Source organism: Capsicum annuum, chromosome 5 (assembly GCF_002878395.1).
Source record: "Capsicum annuum cultivar UCD-10X-F1 chromosome 5, UCD10Xv1.1, whole genome shotgun sequence".
NCBI lineage: Eukaryota > Viridiplantae > Streptophyta > Magnoliopsida > Solanales > Solanaceae > Capsicum > Capsicum annuum.
Genome location: NC_061115.1, coordinates 153,722,511 through 153,729,941, shown reverse-complemented (window position 1 = coordinate 153,729,941; position 7,431 = coordinate 153,722,511).

Sequence of the window (7,431 nt, the reverse complement as noted above, 5' to 3'; positions counted from 1 at the left end):
TTTAGATATCTTATTTAGATCATGCCAAAAATTCTTTGCTCCCTAATATTATTAGAAATTCTTCAACACTCTAGTTGAGTATAAAATTTTAGTACGAGTCAGTCCGTATAGCCAATAATTCCATTTAGCAATCAAATAGATAAGCTCCTCTAGTTTTCCATCTTTCTATCTAGTCTTACTATTCGAAGTTTTATGAATATGGCTATTACATGAGGTAATTTATTCGCATCCATGAAAATTAGGAATTCAATTCAGTCCATACATCATGTCTTTGATTCAGATATTTAGTCATGATTCAGTTCATAAGTATTCAGTGCATGATCTCAGTTTTCCAAGTATTCCAGCTCAGACATTGAAATACCCCTTGTACGACCTTGGTCTCATTGTCTCATGATTCGTGTTTACATAATTTGTTTAGTGATTCCATGAAGCCTTTTTCTTTAGATTCCTAAATGTTTTTTGCAGAGGGAGAATTCCTAATGTGAATTTTCATACTTTATTCCATACTTCTAAAGCTTCAATAAGTTCCTACCTATCATTCGAGGATGAATGATTTCAAGAGAGAGATAATGTAACACCCCATATTTTTGTGCTAGAATTCGAATCATCGTTCCTACATGTAAAAAATCTAATCCCATGAATTCTATATGAATATAAGTATCATGATCATTAGCCTAGTATGAAGAGTGATTTTGAGGTGAAAAATGTTCATAGGAAACACTTAGAGCAAAGTTGAGTTTAGAGCTTTCGATTTGACCAAATTTAGTATTTAATCCTACAAGGGAAAACTTTGTACGTGCATAAATTCTAGAATATATGTAATGTTAGAGCTCAATATCCACTAAATTATAGATAATTGAGTCCTCTTTCCAGTGCATTCGATTTTTATTAATTTGATACTGAAGCAAAGAGTTATGAGCATTTTTGTGAGGAACCAATAAGGGTCGATGATATAAATGTGGAACGAACCTTGTGCTCTGTGATAAGCAATGTGGCATAGACCTTATTCTCTGCTATAAGTAGTATGACATGGACCTTATGCTCCGTTATATGCAGCATTTCACAAACCTTGTTCAGAAATGCTAAAACCCGCATTTTTCTATAGTTTTCAAGGGTAAAGAAGTCATTTACATCCTAAACTATCCTATGACTGATATAAACAAAATTGTATCATGCCATAATCCCCAAAACACCTATTAAATGATCTCTTTTCTCCCAAATCCTCAAGAACACCAAATAAGGGTTCTTTTTTAAGAATTCTACTTCCAAGGATCAAAATCCAAGTTTCCTTTCAAGAAGTCATGAAATAAGGTATGTGGGTATTCAATGAGGATCTTATTTCATCCTCATGCCTAAATTTACGATTTTTATTCCTGAATTTTATGAATTCCATAAACTAGGGTTCCATGAAAAGCATAAATTCCATGATCTCTCAACGTAATTCTTGAATTCTACCATGAACAAGTGTTTCCTCATAAATTCAAGCATTCTTCTGTAGTTTAATCATGATAATTGTTACATTGATGAAATTGTTGGATTCTTGAGTTTAATTCATGAAATTTCTTATTATGTCATTACTTTGACATTATCGTACTTAATTGTATTTTTCATTACAGGTGGGTTATTAATACCCGATACCTAGATGATCATGCATGCTACAATTTTCATGATTTTAAGTTATTCATACCATGTTTGTACCATGAAATTTATAACATTTTTATAATGAGCACTCACCAGTATTATGTCATGCTAAATATATCAGTTAACATGTTTATGATTATTTCAGATTATGCATGGACTACTATTTTCAGAATATCATATCAGTGATCAGTGCATGCACTAGTTTATGCTTCTGTGTCAATTTAGTTGGGAGTAATACTTAGCATCGAGCGAACCTACAGATGAAGGCTCACCCGCCGGTATAAGACTGATACCTTTAATAGAAGTCCCTATGTTACAGAACTATGTATCCACTGTAGGTTATGAAAAGTCACCCGCCAGTTTAGGACTGGTATTCTTTTAGGGGGTCACCCGCCAGATTAGGGCTGACACGCCATCCTTCGGGACATCAACTTTATGGATCCACACTATCAGTGCTAGTACCAGTGGTAAGGTATTGATACCCTTCCAACTGGGGTTACAGGTTGGACCCTAATTAGCTTAGATTGGGGCATGTAAGTTAAATGTAAGCCCCCATAGTCTCAGTTCAGTATTCAGACCACATCAACTCAGGTTTACATGACCAAGTATTCAGTTTATTAGTTATTTAGTTTTAAAGATTGTTTAAATACATATTTATACTTGTTCTTGTATTCGTTTTACATGTTCATGCATTTATGCTCAGAATCCAAACTTGACTCTTAGTACAATTTTACACCCTATTCAGCTTTAACATGAGATTTACATAAAATATTCATGTTTCGATTGCTTTCCAACTTACAAAAATGTTTTCAGCTTATGATTTAGAAATTTTACTATGTATTAAAACTTTTATGTAAAATCATGATTTAAGTGCATGTTTCAGCAGATAACTTATGTCTTTAATTTTAAAGAATACATTAAGTATTTTCCATAATTTAGTGCATGTCTCACGTACTTAGCACATTTCCAAAGTACTGACCACATATATGCATTTGTGGCTACATACCTTCATAATGTAGATACTTGATGTAGCCCACACACCACGGTCAGACAGTTCTCAATATTTAACCAGCATATGATAGGTTCTCTTTTTCGGGGACTCAAGTCAGTTATAGTTCCTGTATTTTATTTCCATTAATCTAATGTATTGATTAGGGATAGTTGGGATTCATGTCCCAACTACCTATAGTCAGTATAGTAGAGGCTTCATAGATAGTCAGTCAGAGTCATTATATGTAATTCAAGTTTCTTCTTTAGATTTATCGTGTTGTAAATATTTACAGTATCATATTTATTCAGATTTTCCCATGATTATGCTTTCTCTTAGGAAATTTAGCTTTTATAGACATTTTAAATCAGTTGCTCAAGCAGTATGCCAGTACATGGGTTAGCTTGGGATCACTTGTGGTTCTATACACTGTGTTACAAATAGGGGGTAGTCTCGGGTTGTTACATAACCTAAACGCACCAAATCTGGTACCTAGAATGCTACATGGTGCTCATGACCCCGTATGACGATAAGTTAACCCATGACTGATATCTGCACTTGAACACTGCATATTATACTAAATGATTATGAAAATAAAGGCTGAAAGGACATAAGGTTCAAAATAGTAACATAACTGATAAAAATATAACATCTGGATGGGGAATAAAATACCTAAAACAACTAAAATAACTGTCTAAACATGATAGTCTGAAAAGCCTCTAACTAACTAAACTGTCTGAATAAGGAGTTGATGAGACATGTCCCCAACTAACTCTAACTAATAGATTAATTAATAAGATAATAAAGTAATGGTCATGTCCTCGAAGGATGAGGACTTACTGCTAACTTTGACTGCGGAGACTGGAATGCTACTGATGCTTTAGAGCTCATGCTTCTGAACCTATGATATAAAAAACCATAGCGCAAATACGGTAGTATGTTGGAATGTCCTTGTATGCATATGGGGTAGGCTGAATGCAAAGGATTCACATGCATGAACCATACTAAATGACTAAATAACATGAACATGAGAATGCATGCATGAATACTTAATAAACGTAACTGAGTTTGTGATTATATGATTACTGAATCTGAGTACTGTTAACATGAGATACTAATATTTGTATAAATAAAATAACTGATACTGAGCGACTGTATCTGACAGTTTAGATTCTAATGGAACTAGCTGAGTTCTGTACTATTCTAAGTTGAGTGTATCTGACAGTCCTAAATACTGTAGAACTATCTGAGTTCTATTACTTAGGATAGAAGTGGTTATGGTTAAGATACAAGAGTTAAATAAAGACTGGCCATAACTCCTTATGTGAGACTATTAGTTGTGGTTTAATGTCATATTGAGCACAATGGATAAAAGTCTTGGATATTTATAAAAGATTCTCTATTGCTAATGAAGGAATACCAAGAGTTGTAAGGACTTACTATGACACGTGGTGAAGGGTCATTCTTATAACAAAATCAAATGCTCTTATAGTGAAAATCTAATGGAGTGATGACGACTTGCATCATATGACTCATTATGTCACCTAACGAGCCATGACACTGAAGCCAAAAGAGATCTACGATAGTAGGCAACGAGTTGTGACTAGTCCTAACGGCTCATTGCCAGAGGCGTGACCACTGCCAACATAATTTTCCTGTTTTGATTTAATTAGGTTTCCTTTATTATTTGAAATACTATAAATACACTTGGGTTATTCTTGTATTAGGTTATGCACTTTTGATATTTGTTACAAACTTTGACATTATTGATAGTATTTTTCTTGGTTTTTGGTTTCGTAATTAATCTAAGATTTTGGATTTTAACTCTTTCATTATTGTGTAATTAATTCTATATCTTGTTCATTGATTTCCATGGATTGTTCCATAACCATGAGTGGATAACTTCCCTAAATAGGATTGTGGAAATCCTGGCAGATTAACGAAGTAGGGGAAGTATGACGCTCAATTAGATCATTGTTGCTACAGGTATTGTGATCTTTTTTATGTTGATTTCTTCCATAGCTACTGCAGAAGCTAATGACTTTCCTATATTCGAGATCATCTTCATAAAGGAGTTTAAGATTGAGAAATAAGAGCACTTTTGAGGCTTCCAATCCTCGTCTAATAGCTTGAGACTCACAAGGTGAAGGATAAACTAGGGTTGAAGACAAAGGTTAGTAAGGCGACACCCTAGGACTCACAAGGTAAAGGGTAAGATTTACCAATGAATCTACAAGACAGTTGGTGATACATGTCTTGTTAGATTTTTCATGCATAGCTTTGAGATAGTCGGACTGAGTACGAGAAACTTAACCCCAAACACATATTTAAAACCCAAAAGCATACAACATTTATACTATGAAAACAATTCATAAAATATGACTTTATTTGGAACTAACAATGAGGGAGGAGTAACATGCCTTAGATTAAGAAGATTACGAAGAGAAACCACCCTTTTAAGTCCCAAATTGATCCAATTGATAAAACTCTAGCCTTCCTTTACCCAAGAGCCTTTAAGAGAATTTGAGAGAGTTTATAAGTGTTTAAGATTAGAATATTAGGGTAAATAATGTCCCAAAAGTGATATAAGTCGTGGGGCCTTAAAAGATTAAGAGGGGAAATGTCCAAATTACCCCCAACTTAAATTTCTTAAAATGTCCGCAGGATGGTATGGCCACCCCATACCAATCGTACCCTACCATATGAGTGGTGACCACCACTTGTACCCTAGGTCTCCCCTTAGACCCCAACACTATCCAAATACGACCACCCAAGCCAAACCATACAAAACCATCGATTGGTACCATGAAATCGTACCCTAGGCAAAATCATGAGGAGTTGAACATTGTCCAACATACAAGTAGGATTGTATGACTCATACCCTATCCTCATGACTCATGGTTAGCCACTCGTACTGAAAAATCCAAAACTACTCTGAGACCTGCTCCTTACACCCATGAACATAAATTAACTCAAAAACAAATATCTGGAGGCTGGGAAGACCAAGTTAATAATTTTCCAAGTTTAACATCCTTAAAATGAATAAGTCCCCAACACTTAGTGAAATTTTCAAGCCTTAAGCCCCTTATGCATGCAACTAGAAGCTGAACTAAGTTAATAATAGTATGGGGTATTACACCACGTAGCTTCCTCCACCTTGTGGTTCCTCCATAGAACCTTAACCGAAGCTACATCCCCTGTCCACAACCAACAAACCTGACGATCCAAGATCTAAACCTGGATCTCTTCATAAGACAGAGAATCCGAGATACCCAAACCTTCTAAAGGAACAATTGATAAAGTCTCACCTATACACTTTCTCAACATAAAGACATGGAATATCGGATGAATGGAGATTAAACTAGAAGGCAACTCCAATTCAAATGCAAAATTACTAACCCTCTTCAAAACCACATAAGGACCAACATACCTTACATGACCCGATGGGGGGCTTGTCGTAATGGGCATCCCAAGTCCAACTAGGATCGGGGACTACCCCCTGCTAGCTAACCCAACCACCATTTGCATACCTTGAGTCGGCTGCATACCAAACATATAACAAGATAGCATAACTAGACAAAGAATGACTTTGGGATAGGTCCATTCCCTAGACCAACCCTACCAAGTAATCTTGTCTCACCAAGCCAAACCAATAAACCAGGCCATAACCTAATAAGTTCCAAAACAAAATATGATTAATCCTACAATGAAATACGATGGAACAACCAACAATATCATCAACAGGTATCATCCCTAATAACATTACCAATTCTAAGGCTGACACCAAAACTGGTCCTGCCCCATTCCAACCCTTAGCAATACCATAAAGCCTCTAACCAAAACAGTAAGAATATCTGGTTGGGACATACCCCCAACTATAGCCAAAACCAATATCTAGAAATAAATCAAAATGTCTAAGAGTATCTGTAAGATAAAATGGAACCTTCCAAATAGATGAAAGCTCACTACTTTAATCCAACAGCTATTATCGAGTCAATCACTATATAGGAGTATAATGGTCTGTTCCTACATAGCGTGGCTATATAGCCGCCCGAAGACAGGTTAGTGAGTGATCTCTAACACGAACTCAGGATAAGGATAAAATAATGCAATTTATAAAACCAAGCAAAACCATCCATATGCACACAACTATACATACATATACATATATAACTATGCCGGGAAAGGGAACCCAATTTAACAAGCCATTTCAAACCTTTATTTGGGCTATGTAGCTTTTCTTTCCCAAACAACCCACAAGCTAGGGTTCAGATCCCCCTACTAAAAGCGCCCCAGTGCGTAAAGCCTCATGACCAAGGATTAAAACCTGGGATGACTATAACATCCCCAAACATAAAGTATGGCATAATTCACATTGTCACCAAGACCAACCTCACATCGGTAAATATGAGTTTCTAGTTTTGGTCCTATCAGGACCTTCACCTTCCACTATTTTTCTACACACCCCACCATTATTGCCCAATTAAAACCATTACGAAGAAAACAACCAATCCATTAACTATTTATTAACCAAGGCTATTAATCGTGGTATTGTCATACCAATAGTAACTTACAAGTTTTGTCCCTAGCAAACCATATATAGGTGTAAGGGATTACATGTACCCTTAATGATTTTCAATTAACCAAAACCATGGCCATCAAGGCCTTTCCAATCCATTTAAAATAATTTAAACCATTGATACCATTTAGGATTCCATTACCAAGTTTAAACTATGCATAAGTTCCATTGAAAAACAAATATTATAATGAAAACATTGTTAAGACATTTTATATCAAACACA